This window comes from Eschscholzia californica, unplaced genomic scaffold, assembly GCF_041429995.1.
Source record: "Eschscholzia californica isolate CP2 unplaced genomic scaffold, dmEscCali1.0.p SCAF_6, whole genome shotgun sequence".
NCBI lineage: Eukaryota > Viridiplantae > Streptophyta > Magnoliopsida > Ranunculales > Papaveraceae > Eschscholzia > Eschscholzia californica.
The window spans coordinates 2691861-2707568 of NW_028238483.1; the positions used below are offsets into that span (position 1 = coordinate 2691861).

A 15708-nucleotide genomic window follows, 5' to 3' on the forward strand; every position below is an offset into this window, starting at 1 on the left:
AAAAAAAAGTTAACCATGTAAAGCAAAGTGGTTAATCTAGAAATTTGGTTATGATCTTAGATCAATCGAGTCTTCTTACTTGATAAAATATGAAAACCAGCACTATTGTATTGAATCAAAGGTCTTCTTTATTGATTAGAGAAGGTGTAGATATAGACTTTACATGAAGAGAAAATAACATAATTAGAAATACAAGAATAGGAAATATAACTACAAAGATAGAAATATACTAATCCTAATTACAAAGAGTATCTAAGTATTTTGGAAGGTTGTAGCGCCAATATCTTCTTTCCAATGTTACGTCATTACCCCCCCACAAGTTGGAGCTGGGGAAGAAATCTGAGTCAAGCCTAACTTGGAAATCAACTGATGGAATTGGGCAGAACCAAGAGGCTTTGTGAAAATATCAGCTACCTGATCTGCAGAGCGAACATGAGATATCTGGATAAGACCACTTTCAAGTTTCTCACGAACAAAGTGGCAATCGAGTTCGATGTGTTTTGTTCGTTCGTGAAAAACTGGATTAGCAGCTATATGCATAGCTGCCTTATTGTCACAGAATACCTGAAAAGGTTCTGGAATGGGAATCCGAAGCTCCTGAAATAGGTATTTCAACCATTGGAGCTCGGCAGTAAGGAAAGCAAAAGCACGATATTCTGCCTCAGCAGATGATCGGGAGACTGTCGGTTGTTTCTTAGATTTCCAAGACAACGGACTCGCACCAAGCATTGTGAAGTACCCGGTGGTGGAATGACGTGTGATGGGGCAGCTGGCCCAATCAGAGTCGGCAAAACCCGAAAGTGTCAGAGAGCTATAAGACGAAAGAAAAATCCCATGATCGAGGGTGCCCTTCAAGTATCTTAGCACTCGAGTCGCAGCATCCATATGTGTTGAACGGGGATGTTGCATAAATTGACTTAAATAATTCACTGAAAAGGCGATACCAGGCCTCGTTACAGTGACATAGAGAAGTCGACCAATGAGACGCTGAAAAGAAGTGGGATCGTCTAAAGGTGTACCATCTGTAGGTAATAATTTCAAGTGTTGTTCCATAGGAAATAAACTCGGTTTAGCTCCGAGAAGTCCAGAATCACGGATAATGTCCAAATTGTATTTCCGTTGACAGAGGAAAATACCCTTAGGGGACCTAGATACTTTAGGCCTAAAAAATATTGAAGTCGTCCGAGATTTTTAAGAGAAAATAGTTTCTCGAGACGTTGTCGAAGGAGGTCAATTTCCTTGTTGTCGTTGCCTGTAATTATGATGTCATCTACGTAGACAAGAATATAGATAGCAGTCGGACCATTAAAATAACTGAAAAGAGAATGGTCTGACGAAGATTGAGAAAAACCCTCAGCTTTTAAACCGGATGAAAATTTAGCAAACCATTGTCTGGAGGCTTGTTTCAAACCATATAATGATTTGTTCAAGCGACAAACTCTAGTGTCACCTTTGCTACTAAAACCTGGAGGAATGGTCACATAGACTTCTTCTTCCAAGTCTCCTTGGAGGAAAGCATTATTGACGTCTAATTGATGCAACGACCATCCTTGGATAGACGCAAGGGATAGAAGGACTCGAACAGTTACCAATTTGGCAACTGGAGCAAATGTATCATGATAGTCAACACCTTCAACCTGGGTAAATCCTTTGGCGACGAGGCGTGCCTTATAACGTTCGATAGATCCATCCGAACGATATTTAATTTTGTAAACCCACTTACAACCAATGGGTTTCTTGCCAGGTGGCAAGGAAGTCAGAGACCAAGTATTATTAGTCTCGAGAGCTGAAATCTCTTTAGTCATCGCCTCACGCCATTCTGGAGAAGCAGAAGCGATTTTGTAAGATTTTGGTTCTTCTGTGGTGATGATGGAAGTTAGAAAAGCCTTATGAGAATTACTAAAATGGTCAAAACTGATATAGTCGACCAGTGGATAAGGAGTGCGCGAAGATGTCGTTTCTAAACTAGAAAGAATATAGTCAGCCAAATAAGCAGGCGGATTCCTAACACGAATTGGTCGTGTAGGATTACCAGATTCCTCGACGGGAGAGTCGAGTGATGAAGTGCCACTGGTGGTAAAAGGCCGAGGAGAAGCGGAAGCTGAAAAGTCTGGAGAAGATGCACTATCAGAAGAAGCTATAGGCACCTCTACAGGAGATGATGAAGGTATATCCTTGCTGGGATCAGAGGGAGTCAGGGGCCTACCTGAAATAGGAGGCGTCGTCTCAATAAAAGGCAAACGAGGAGAATCAACCGAAGGCGAGGGAAAAGACTCGACTAAAGGTGGAGGTGGAAAAATATTATGTTGCGACGGAGTCTGAAAAGTGTCGGGAGAAGGCACATGGTCATCCAAAATATTCAAAGGAGTAAAAATGTGTGAGTCAGACGAAACGTCAGTAACCGACCCAAAAGGAAATTTGTTTTCTAAAAAAAAAAGTTACATTTCGAGAGTCATAGAGAGTCTTAGTCTCTAGGTCATAAATGGTGTAACCCTTTTTTCCATAAGGGTACCCGATAAAAATTCCTGGTTTAGCTCGCATATCTAATTTAGTAGTAGCTTTAAAATTATGAGCAAAGCACAGACACCCGAAGACACGGAGGGTCGAGTAGTCTGGTGGAGTATCATATAAAACCTCATAAGGTGACTTAAGTGATAAAATTGGAGTTGGCATCTGATTAATTAAGTAAGTTGCCGTTTTTAAACATTCGCCCCAAAAACTGAGGGGGAGATTAGCTTGAAATCGCAAGGCACGAGCAACATCCAACAAATGTCTATGTTTGCGTTCAACGACCCCATTTTGTTGTGGAGTATGAACGCAACTGCGTTGGTGGATAATACCATTCGACTGGAACCAAGATTGTAAGTCTTTAGTGAGAAATTCAGTTCCATTGTCGGAACGAAAAGTCTGAATAGGGCAGGTAGAGCTGGTTGCCGAATCAGAAGAAATAGACTTAATAGTCTTTTGATACTGTTTAATTGTGAAATTAAAGAAATATTCTAAATATTTCTTAGTCTCAGACTTGGACTGCATAAGAAATGTCCAAGTATATCTGGAATAGTCATCAACTAAGGTGAGAAAATATCGCTTATTTGTGAGCATAGGAACAGGAAACGGTCCCCAAATGTCAGCATGAACTAACTGGAAAGGAAAAGTACTAACTGTTGTACTTTTTTGAAAAGGCAATTTAGATTTGCTTAGCCATAGGGCAAATTGTACAGTCATGCGTGGAGTCGAAGTGAATAAAATCAAATCGTTGAGATAAGTGTTTGAGGCGATTCAAACTTGGATGTCCTAGTCGGCGGTGCCAAATGTCAAGCGACTTATGTTGAGTAAGTGCATTAGAGTTACAACGTAAAATATAGAGGTCGCCAACCTCATCAGCCTGTCCAACCAGGCGGGTTGTCAAAACTTCCGTAAAGACACAGTGGGAAGGTGAGAAAGTCGCAAGACAATTTAAAGATTTACATAATTGTCGTACAGAAATCAAATTAAACTTGAAACTAGGAATATGATAAACATTTTCGATATGTAAAGAGTCAGAAAAAACTACCTTACCGATATGTTTAACAGGAAGGGTACTCCCATCAGGAATTTGAACGTAAAGTGATGGAGGAGCAAGTTCGTACGAACTAAAACACTGTAATGAAAAGCAGACGTGGTTTGAAGCTCCATTATTGATAATCCATGAAGTAGGGTGGATGGAAAGAATAGTTCCTGAGAAAAGTGTCGTAGCCGTAGGGCTAGGGTCACCAGTATCTATACCGGGAAAAAGAATCGATCTCAATGAAGGAGAAGGAATATAAATCATGGGTCGGCAAAAATTAGTAGAAAAACTCGAGAGAATAAGTTGTAAGAGTCTGCTAAAGAAAAAATAAGTATGGGAAATAGGTTGAAGAAGTGATAACTCAAGTAGCATTGTCGGTAAAGTCGACAAGTAAGTCATTGTCGAAGAAATGTCAAATATTGACTGAAGGAGCGACAACAAAAATAATATTGTTGTGTTTAAAGTTGACAAGAAAATCATTGTCGGAATGCTAAAATATTTGATAAGAAATACCAACCAAAATGATGGTGATTCGTCAGACATGATTAAAGGTTGTCTGAGAAAAATAATATAATCACGGAGTTAGAAGTCCGGAAGTAGGTCAAACAGTGTGCTATGTTGAGAGAGTATTGAACAAAGAAAAATGACAGTTATGTAAAGTCAGATCTGTTGCAAATACGTGGTCAGAGGTGATCTATCTCTAATGTAGCAAATACGTGGTCAGAGGGTAATCGCAACCGTATAGCTAATGTAGCAAAGTCAGTGACATGAGAGAAACCGTCAAGAATAAGTTGCAACAGTGTTAAATGTAGTCAGAAATCAGTGACAGAGAAGGTTGACACGAATAATATGAAAATCACCCAAAATGTTAGTCTGATGAGATGATAAGAAAAAATGGCGTTGAATTGCCGTTAGAGGTCGAGTCCCTGTTCTAAGTCTATGTAGTAAGGTTTCTGGTCTATGTGAGACCAAAGAATCCTACCAAATTGGTCGTTGTAACTGTGGTCGTGATTAAACAATAGAGAGAACCGGTTGTAAACGAATCAAGATTGTTGATGATGGCTTTGGCCGTTTTAATTCTGATCTATGCGTCCGGTAAGTTGTCTGGTCTATGTGAGACCAAAACAAATCCGACCAAAGTGGTTGTTAAACTCTGGTTGTGATGAGATTATTTCCAACTCTAAACAACTCTTACTGATTGAATACTCAAAATATTTTCACCAAAAATTATGTTGAAGGAAAAAGACATAAAAAATAACATGAGTTCATCATGTTGATGTAATTTCTTCACTCTGTTTATCACCAGATGAATCTCTATTGTAAGAATATGAAACTAGAAAGAGAAAACGATATACGGTCGTTTTAACTCTGCCAAGGCAAATCGAAAAATGATTGTAATAAAAAAATTGAATCTGCCTTTTTTTTTTGTGAATGAATGGATTCGATAAGGAAAGATAACGATAAGAAAGATAAACGAACTGACCTTTGAGTGCGGTTTTAAAGCTTAAACAGAAGATAAGAATCCCAAATAAATCGTAGAGATGATAAGAACTCCTTATGCTCGTGATACCATGATAAAATAAGAAAACCAGCACTATTGTATTGAATCAAAGGTCTTCTTTATTGATTAGAGAAGGTGTAGATATAGACTTTACATGAAGAGAAAATAACATAATTAGAAATACAAGAATAGGAAATATAACTACAAAGATAGAAATATACTAATCCTAATTACGAAGAGTATCTAAGTATTTTGGAAGGTTGTAGCGCCAATATCTTCTTTCCAATGTTACGTCATTATTACTCCTTAACGAATATAAAAATGTTGCAACGAAAAGACTGACTTTAACCGTAACAAGGGAACTATACAAAAGATTATATCTTGACCTCAACCCAAATATTGAATGTGATATCTAATCCATAAGAGCACATATCCTACTATTATGTTGTTGGTTTTGTAGGAAAGCTTTGAAGTTTTTATTATACTCCTATTTTTTTCGCACATTACTAATGTTGGTTTTGTAAAATTTTGAAATTGCAAAGAGTCGGATGCACAACATGATTTTGATGGGCTTTTGGTTGAAGACCTATATTTATAGAGGTCATAGTTAAAGTTGTGGATTTAGCATACTTGAGCTTATATTTTTTATTGCTTATATGCTTGTTACCATTTCTTGTGTGCAGGTTGGATTGATGCTTAGTGTGAGAAGGTTTAAACCTTGAAGTAAACAACTCGATGAAACTCGAGGAAGACGGATGTGTAGAAGCCGAGAGAGATAACACTTCGGTGAGACCGAGTGAACCTTGAAGTTCCTCTCGGGTATAGCCGAGCTGGAGCAGTGTAACTCTCGGGTATAACCGAGAGTGCACTGTGGGATTCTCGGTGAAGCCGAGAACGATTTGACGATCGTCTCGGTTGAAGATCGAGGGACTGTTGCAAAGGCAACTCGGATGAAACCGAGTGGTGATAGTGATGATCGAGTGAGAGGGAGAGAGAGAGCTAGGTAAAAACCTTGTTATTACTTTACAACTTGATGATTACAACATTGAGTTTGATCCATATATATAGGATTCATAATAAGAGTTTTAAGTATATAAGATACTATATTACATGTTTATCTATACAATAATCCTATTAGGAGTCGTATTAGGAATCCGATAATGATAACAATCCTAATCCTATAGGATTCCTATAGCTTCAATATTCGTCCTAATCCACTCGGATAACCGAGTGGAGTGGATCTCTAACACTCCCCCTCAAGTTAGAGCGGGAATGGAAGTAATGCCTAACTTGCCAATAATGTTCTTGAACGGTTCTGCTCCAAGTGGCTTGGTGAAGATATCCGCTAACTGGTTGTCTGAAGTGGTAAAGCGCGTGGCAATGACGTTGCCTTTAATCTTCTCACGAACGATGTGACAATCTATTTCAATGTGTTTTGTACGTTCGTGAAACATTGAGTTATCTGCGATGTGGAGAGCGGCCCGATTATCACAGTAAACTGTCATCGGGTCCGTGTGATTAATTCCGAAATCAAGTAATAAATACTCGAGCCATTGTAATTCACAAGTGAGAATGGCTAGAGCTCGATATTCTGCTTCCGCTGATGATTTTGCAACTGTTGGTTGTTTCTTTGATTTCCAAGAAAGTGGGTTATCACCCATCATTGTAAAATACCCAATAGTTGATCTACGGGTTGTAGGACAGCCAGCCCAATCTGAGTCACAGTATCCTGTGACATGGAGAGAGCTATCTGCTGATAAGAAGACTCCTTTATCAAGGGTGCCATTCAGATATCGTAGAACGCGATGAGCAGCGTCTAGATGTACTTGACTAGGTGTTTGCATGAATTGACTGAGATTATTTACTGCAAACGTGATGTCCGGTCGTGTGACCGTTAAGTAAAGTAATCGGCCGATAAGACGTTGGTAAACTGATGGATCCTTTAAAGGAGTGCCGTCGGTGGGACTGAGGTGGAGCTTTTGATCCGTGGGAAATTCAGATGGACGTGCAGCGGTTAGTCCAAAATCTTTGAGGATATCAAGAGCATATTTTCGTTGACATAGAAAAATGCCTTGTGAAGAACGAGATACTTCAATGCCAAGGAAGTATTGAAGACGACCTAAATCTTTTAGGGAGAAAGCTGTATTTAAGAATATTTTTAACTGGGAAATAGCATGATCATTATTTCCTGAAATAATAATGTCATCTACATAGACGAGAACGTAAATTTGAGTGGAGTGAGAGCGACAAGTGAAGAGAGAGTAGTCACTTTTAGATTGAAAGAAACCACGTTCAGTGAGAATGGAGGAAAATTTTGAAAACCACTGGCGGGAGGCCTGTTTAAGACCATAAAGAGACTTATGAAGGCGACAAACGGTAGACTCCCCCTAAGATGAAAAACCGGGAGGAAGTTTCATGTATACTTCCTCATGAAAATCGCCTTGGAGAAAGACATTGTTAACATCCAACTGGTGGAGTGACCAACCTTTAATGGCGGCAATAGAAAGTAATACACGGACAGTGACGAGTTTGGCAACCGGAGCGAAAGTATCGGTATAGTCAAGGCCCTTGATTTGAGTATAACCCTTAGCGACTAGCCGAGCTTTATATCGCTCAATGGAGCCATCGGAATTAAATTTGATCTTATACACCCATTTGCAACCAATGGGTCGCTTTCCGGGTGGAAGAGTAGTAATTGACCAAGTCTTGTTAGCTTCTAAAGCGGAGATTTCCTTGGCCATAGCTTCCTTCCAATGAGGAGATTTCATTGCTTGAGTGAAGGAGCTAGGTTCAGTAGTAGTTAACACCGAAGAGAGAAATTTCTGGTGAGATGATGAAAAAGAATTGATGGAAAAATAGTTTTCAAGTGGATACTTGACGGAAGAAGAGGTGGAACACACATAATCATCCAAATGAGGTGGTGGTCGCCGAGATTATGTGGGACGACCGAGGATTTCTACGGGGAGGTCAGTGGTGGCGTCTGTTGTCGGGGAGTCAGACGGGCCGTCGTCGAGGGAATTCTCGGCGCTAGAGGCAGGTGGTGTGCCTGGAGAAGGAGCAGCAGTAGAAGGTGCTGAAGACACCTCGGACAAGGGGAAAATAAGGGGCGAAGACGAGCCCAGTTCAGCAGGGGTGTCAGGAGGCACCCCTGCATCGGTGATGTTCCTGGAAACAGGAACAGCACCGCTGTCAGCAAAGTTCCTGGAAACAGGAACAGCACCGCTGTCAGCAAAGTTCCTGGAAACAGGAACAACACCATTATCGGTGATGTTCCTGGAAACAGGAAGGGCAGCACCACTGTCATCGGTGGTGCTACTATGTGGCACGACGACCGTGGAACGCCCGGTCGCCGGAAAGTTGAATGTATCATTGTCGTCGATCATTATAAATGGTGTTGGGCGATTGATATGAGAAGAAGCAGCCGAGTAAGAGGGGTGCATAGGGAATCGATTTTCAACAAAAGTGACGTCGCGGGAGACGAAGATCCGTCGTGTGGAAATATCGTAGATTCGATAACCCTTCTGGCCATTGGGATACCCAAGGAAGATACCGGCGGAGGAGCGGGCGTCCATCTTGGTTTTGACCAAAGGGATACGTGCATAACAAAGGCATCCAAAAACACGTAGATGGGATAAATCAGGAGTAATACCAATGAGTTTTTCATGGGGGGATTTACCATTAAGGGTGGGTGTCGGTAATTTGTTAATCAAATAAACCGCGGTGAGAACACATTCTCCCCAAAAGGAGAGAGGGAGATGAGCTTGAAGGCGTAATGAACGGGCTACTTCAAGAATGTGACGATGCTTGCGTTCAACTATCCCGTTTTGTTGCGGGGTATAAGTACAACTACGTTGGTGGACAACTCCTTTTTCAAGGAACCAACTTTGTAGGGATGAATTAGTAAATTCGGAACCATTGTCCGAACGAAAGGTCTTAATGGTGCAATTAAATTGCGTGGAGACATATTAAAAGAAATTCATAATCAATTTATTGGATTCGGACTTAGAATCCATGAGAAATATCCAAGTACAACGTGAATAATCGTCGACAAGGGTAAGAAAATAGCGGCACCCGGAGGTGGAGGGAACCGGAAAAGGTCCCCATACGTCCGCATGGACTAACTCAAAAATATGAGAAGAGGAAGAAGTACTAATCGGAAAAGGCAATCGAGATTGCTTAGAAAGAGGGCAAATATCGCATGGTACTTTATTTGATAAAAATTTAAAATTCAAACATGGAAGTTTAGAATTAAAAAATTTAAAACGACTAAAAGAAGGATGGCCCAAACAGGAATGCCATAAAGATAAAGACTCATAACTAGAATTATCTAAACTTGAAACCGAAAGGATGGGACGCTCCATGCGAAGGAAGTAAAGGTCATCATGAAGACTACCATGCCCAATCTCCGTCCTCGTTGTTCGGTCCTGAAAAAGACACAAATCACGGTCAAATAAGACGGTGCAACGAAGGGATTTAGATATTTGAGAAATAGATATGAGATTAAATTGAAAAGATGGAATATGAAGCACATCTTGTAAATAAAATCTATTGGTAAAATAGACGGTACCAATGTGTTCTACCTTGACTCGGGAACCATCCGGTAAACGGACATATAGGTCCGGTGGTGCAAGGGAATAAGAAGAAAATCTTGAAATATGTGAACATATATGTTTAGCGGCTCCCGAATCAATGACCCAAGGAGGATGAAAAGAAGAAGTGTACTTACCGGTTAGGTTTACATGGGTATCCTTGTTGGAGTTACCGTTGGATTGGGCTGCGGTGGCTTGCCGATTTCGGTCAAGGAGTGCCAAAATCCCTTGATATTGTTCTTTGGTGAAAGAAGTTGCTGGAGGCACCCCCTGGCCCGTTTGGTCCGAAACCGAGAGGTTGATGGTGTCTTGGCGGTTTCGGTTCCGGTTTCTTTGTCCATAATTTGGTGGGTACCCATGGAGTTTATAGCAAGAGGTGACATCATGACCATGAATCTTGCAATTGTCACAAAAGGGTCGAGGGCGTTTAGTACGTTGCCTCTCGGATCCGTTAAAACGAGTTTGATTGTACTCGTTGCTTCCAAGCTTGGAATCAATAGTCATAGGAGTGACCAAGTTTTGTTGAACCTCTTCTTGTTTAATAAGTGAATGGATTCGAAGAATCGAAGGAAAAGGTTCAATCAACAAAATTTGACTACGAATAGATGAAAATCTATCGTTAAGCCCTTGAAGAAACTCCATGGCTCTATCTTGATTAGTACGTTCAAGTAAAGAACGACCATGACCACAAGTACAAGGCTCGGTGATAATCAAGGAATTGAGTTCATCTTGTAAGGCCTTGAGATGGGTAAAATATGTAGAAACGTCGGAATTATCTTGTTTGAGACAAGAAATTGCTCTCTTCAATTGGAATATTTTGGGAGCATTGCGTTGGTGAAAGCGATCATATAGATTGTGCCATATATCAAAGGCCGATTCATCATATAAGATTGAATCGCGAAGAGGTGGATCAACGGAATTGATGAGCCAACTAGAGACGAGATCATTACATCGTCCCCATAATTCTAATTCTTTAGGATCGGTGGGTTTTTCAATGCTTCCATCAACGAAACCAAGTTTAGCTTTAGCCCTTAAGGCCTTAGTCATTCCTCGCGACCATGAGGAGTAATTGTCACCGGTTAGAAGCGGTGTGATGAGAATAGTAGTAGGAGAATCCGAGTGGTGAACATCAAACGGCCCACTATTAGTGTTAGGATGAATTTGAGAGATCTCCGAAGATTCGGGAGTAGTCATCTTTCAAAAACAAATTGAATTCTTTAGGCTCTTATACCATGTGAGAAGGTTTAAACCTTGAAGTAAACAACTCGATGAAACTCGAGGAAGACGGATGTGTAGAAGCCGAGAGAGATAACACTTCGGTGAGACCGAGTGAACCTTGAAGTTCCTCTCGGGTATAGCCGAGCTGGAGCAGTGTAACTCTCGGGTATAACCGAGAGTGCACTGTGGGATTCTCGGTGCGGCCGAGAACGATTTGATGATCGTCTCGGTTGAAGATCGAGGGACTGTTGCAAAGGCAACTCGGATGAAACCGAGTGGTGATAGTGATGATCGAGTGAGAGGGAGAGAGTGAGCTAGGTAAAAACCTTGTTATTACTTTACAACTTGATGATTACAACATTGAGTTTGATCCATATATATAGGATTCATAATAAGAGTTTTAAGTATATAAGATACTATATTACATGTTTATCTATACAATAATCCTATTAGGAGTTGTATTAGGAATCCGATAATGATAACAATCCTAATCCTATATGGATTCCTATAGCTTCAATATTCGTCCTAATCCACTCGGATATACCGAGTGAGTGGATCTCTAACACTTAGGGGCATCAGTGTATCCACTTATCTGCTTTTGGAAAGATCTAGATGCTGAAAAAATATAAACAAACAGACGACTACAACGAAAATCCGGAAGGATGAAAGATTCATATTCAAATGAATAAACCAATGTTTATAATGATTAGATAGATGGAGATATCAACGAGTACTGCAGAAAGATGATTCTTTATCAATTTGGTTATAATGTATGATGTATCAGATGGCAAGACCTCCCCTAACACAAATAATTGTCAATTAATTTGTTGTTATCTTACGTTCTTTGAATATGTCTTCTTGTTTTTCCAATTAATGTTTTAGTCATTTTTCTTTGAGATGACGTTGTATGCTTGAAGTGCATAGGATGCCTTAATTGTACTCTAAAATTTATTGGTTGTTTTATTATCCATTTCACAACCTGCCAAATGACCTTTCCCAGGTCTACCCATGTATCTACTTACTACACTAACAACATGTGAAATATCAAGCCTTGTGCACACCATAGCATACATATTGGTACCTACTGCATTTGCATAAGGCACCCGAGACATATACTCCGTCTCGTCATCAGTTGTTGGTGACAGTTTACCTGAAAGGTTGAAGTGTGCTGCCAATGGAGTATTGACAGGTTTTGCCTTAGTCATACCAAAACGTTCCAACACCTCCTCGATGTACGTTTTCTGAGACAAGAACAGTTTCCCAGCAGATCTGTTTCTCCGTATCTCCATACCCAATATCTTCCTTGAGGCACCCAAGTCTTTCATCTCAAACTCACCCTTTAACTGATCCTTTAACATGTGGATTTCCGACATATCCTTGCAAGCTATCAGCATGTCATCCGCATACAAGATAGATACACATAAAAACCATCCGATAGTTTCCTGTGGTACACACAACTATCGTACCTGCTTCTGTCGTAGCCGTTTTTAACCATAAAAGTATCAAAACGCTTATACCACTTTCTAGGAGACTGTTTCAGTCCATAGAAAGACTTCTTCAGCAAGCAGACCTGGTCTTCTTTCTGGAGAATCTCAACCCCCTCTGGCTGACGCATATAGATTTGTTCCTCCAGCTCTCCATGTAAGAACGCAGTCTTAACATCAAGCTGCTCCAATTCCATATCATACAAAGAAACCATAGCAAGTATCACTCTAATAGAGCTATGTTTAACAACAGGAGAAAATACTTCATTGAAGTCTATCCCTTCTCGTTGTGTAAACCCCTTAGCTACTAACCAGCTTTATAACGTGCATCTTTCACCCCTGGGATTCCTTCCTTCTTCTTGAAAACCCATTTGCTACCAACAATCTTCTGACCCTTAGGCTGATCGGCTAACTACCAGGCTCGGTTCTTCCGAAGAGACTCAATCTCATCATTCATGGCAAGAGACCACTGCCTTGATTCATCACTCCTCATAGCTTCTTCATAGGTGCATAGCTTACCTCCATCAATGTTTTCCCCCATACTAAGTACAAATGCAACCATATCTGCCATCCCATACCTATCTGGTGCCCGGATGGCTCTCCTTCCCCTAATCCTCGCAATAGTGTAATGAACCAGCTCTGGTTCATCTTCCTCAGCTTGCTCATATACATGACGCCGAACCTCTTCTGGAGTGTCTTTCTCAAACTCCACATGCTCCCTATGATCTTTCTGCTCAACCTGTTTACCAACACCCTCCCGAGTATCTACAGGCGTTACCTTCTGAGTTACCATGACTAACTCATCAAAAGTAACATCTCTACTTATGAGAAACTTCTTCGATTTTCCATCCGGATTACACAACCGATAACCCTTAATTCTAGGCTCATACCCTAGAAATACACATTTCTTAGCCCTCGGATCAAGTTTACCTTCTTTAACATGTGCATAATCCGGACAACCAAAGATCCTCAAGTTCTCATAATTACAAGGATAACCAAACCATACGTCATTAGGAGTTTTAAACTCAATATATGTACAGGGTGAAATATTTACCAAATATGCTGCCGTGTTCACTACTTCAGCCCAGAACACCTCCGGCAGCCCTTCATTTGAAAGCATACAACTAGCTCGTTCCAATAGAGTTTTGTTCATACGTTCCGCCACACCATTCTGTTGTGGGGTCTTTCTGACCGTATGGTGTCTCACTATCCTTTCGTCTACACAGAACCTATTAAACTTGTTTCTGCAAAATTCCATGCCATTGTCTGTCCTCAAGCATTTGATCGATTTTCCAGTCTCCTTCTCGACCAAGATCTTCCACTGCTTGAACTTGACGAATGCCTCATCTTTGCATTTCAGTATGTAGACCCATACTTTCCCAGAAAAATCATCTATCAAGGTTAACATGTATCTACCCCCACTATGTGAGCTAACCCGAGAGGGACCCCAAAGATCTGAATGGATGTAATCCAGAGTCCCTTTGGTATTGTGAACCGCTGTACTGAACTTTACTCGACTTTGCTTCCCAAAGACGCAATGTTCATAGAATTCCAATTTTTCAACCTTCTGCCCACAGAGTAAACCCTGTTTGCTCAATATAGCCATCCCCCTTTCACTCATATGCCCTAACCGCATATGCAATAGCTTGGTAGTCTCAACTTCCTTGTCTGATGATGATACCGCTACAGATCCGGTAACAGTGTTATCCTGTACCACATATAGACCATTCTTTTTCAACCCTTTCATAACTGTAAGACTTCCCTTAGAAATCCGAAGAACACCACCTTCACCAGTATATTTGCAACCATTATCATCCAGAGTTCCCAAAGAGATTAGATTCCTCTTCGATTCTGGAACATGTCTGATGTCTATTATAGTCCTCACAACACCATCGTGCATCTTGATCTTAATAGTACCAATTCCAACCACCTTACATGGAGCGTCGTTTCCCATTAACACCTTACCTCCATTAGTGACTGTGTAAGTGGAAAACCATTCCTTATGAGGACATACATGGAATGTACAACCAGTATCCAAAATCCACCTATCTTAAGCGAAGCAGGCATTGATCGCCAGAACCATAGCTTCATCACATTCTTCAATGATTGCCAAGACACTACCATTATCTTCTTCGATGACTGCTGCCTCATCTAGCTTCTTCCTAAGCTCAGGACAATTCTTCTTGAAGTGTCCCTTCTTCTTACAGTTAAAGCATCTGTACTTCTTAAGTTTCGATTTAGACCGTAAATGGCCCTTCCCATCGAACACATGCTGCGACCTTCCCCTTACAACCAAACCATCACCTGAGCTACTTTCTTCCATTGACCTTTGTCTCAACTCCTTCGAGTTCAGTGCTGCTTTAACATCCTCAAAGATTGTAGTTGTTTTACCAGACATAAAAGAATCAACAAAGCTTTCACATGATGGTGACGGGGATGCAAGCAATAGTACTGCCTTAACTTCTTCTTCGAATTTGGCATCTATATTTGCCAAATTTAAGAATACTCGGTTGAGTTCATCCATATGGTCTTGCAACGATTCTCCTTCTAACATCTGTAAACTAAATAATTTCTTCTTCAGATATAAGCGATCAGTTAGAGATTTCGCCATATACCTTGTCTCCAGCTTACTCCATAGCCCATCGGTTGTAGTTTCCGTCGCTACTTCCCGCAAGACCTCATTGCTCAAACAGAGTAGAATCTGACCATGAGCTCTCTCCATGAGATCTTCCTTCTCTACTTCTGAAAGTGATTCTGCGAGTGCAGCCTTCCTATTCAACGTCTTCAGCAGACCCTGTTGAACTAATACTGTTCGCATCTTAATCTTCCAAATATTAAAATCGTTACTTCCATCGAACTTCTCTATCTCGTATTTCGCCATCACCGAAACCTCAAAACCTCAGCTCTGAGACCACTGTTATGCCAATCGAGGTTAATGTGATCAATACGAGTAATCCAAGACAAGCAATAGGAATAGTAAAGAACAATCAAGAACAGAACACATAGATCTACGTGGTTCAGTTGGTGAGACCTACTCCACGACGACAACGGCGCGATGATTTCCACTATGATAAGCAAACAAGTTTACACAAGAGATGCCAACAACCCTTGATTAGAGTGGTAAGAGGCATAATCTTCCACGTAGAGGTCAGGGGTTCGAGGCACAGGCTTACCAATTCAAAAAAGTTTACACAAGAGATTCGTGAGATTGTGCTACTGATATCTCCTTAGGGTTTAGTTTATATAGCCACTAAACCCTAATCCCACCGCCTCATCGACTCTCTACAACCGGCTCTCTCTATAACCGACATTACACGGATAACACTAATCATCGACATAACCCTAGCTTCCGAATTCCAGCTCTGTCTC

The 15708-nt window shown here is 40.8% G+C and overlaps 1 pseudogene across 3 annotated transcripts in view; it reads right to left on the reverse strand.

Annotated features, from left to right (window-relative positions):
• The window catches only part of LOC147530809 (alkane hydroxylase MAH1 pseudogene), a 28192-nt pseudogene that overhangs the window by 2116 nt on the left and 10368 nt on the right, over positions 1-15708 (reverse strand). The window contains exon 2 of one of the 3 annotated variants that reach the window (XR_015227886.1): positions 5031-5196. The exons of 1 other annotated variant lie outside the window; for it this stretch is intronic. The product of XR_015227886.1 is annotated as an alkane hydroxylase MAH1 pseudogene, transcript variant X6 (transcript). Of the gene's footprint in view, positions 1-5030; positions 5197-9402; positions 9473-15708 lie in introns of those variants that run through there. One more of the 3 variants, XR_015227887.1, reaches the window with a different exon arrangement.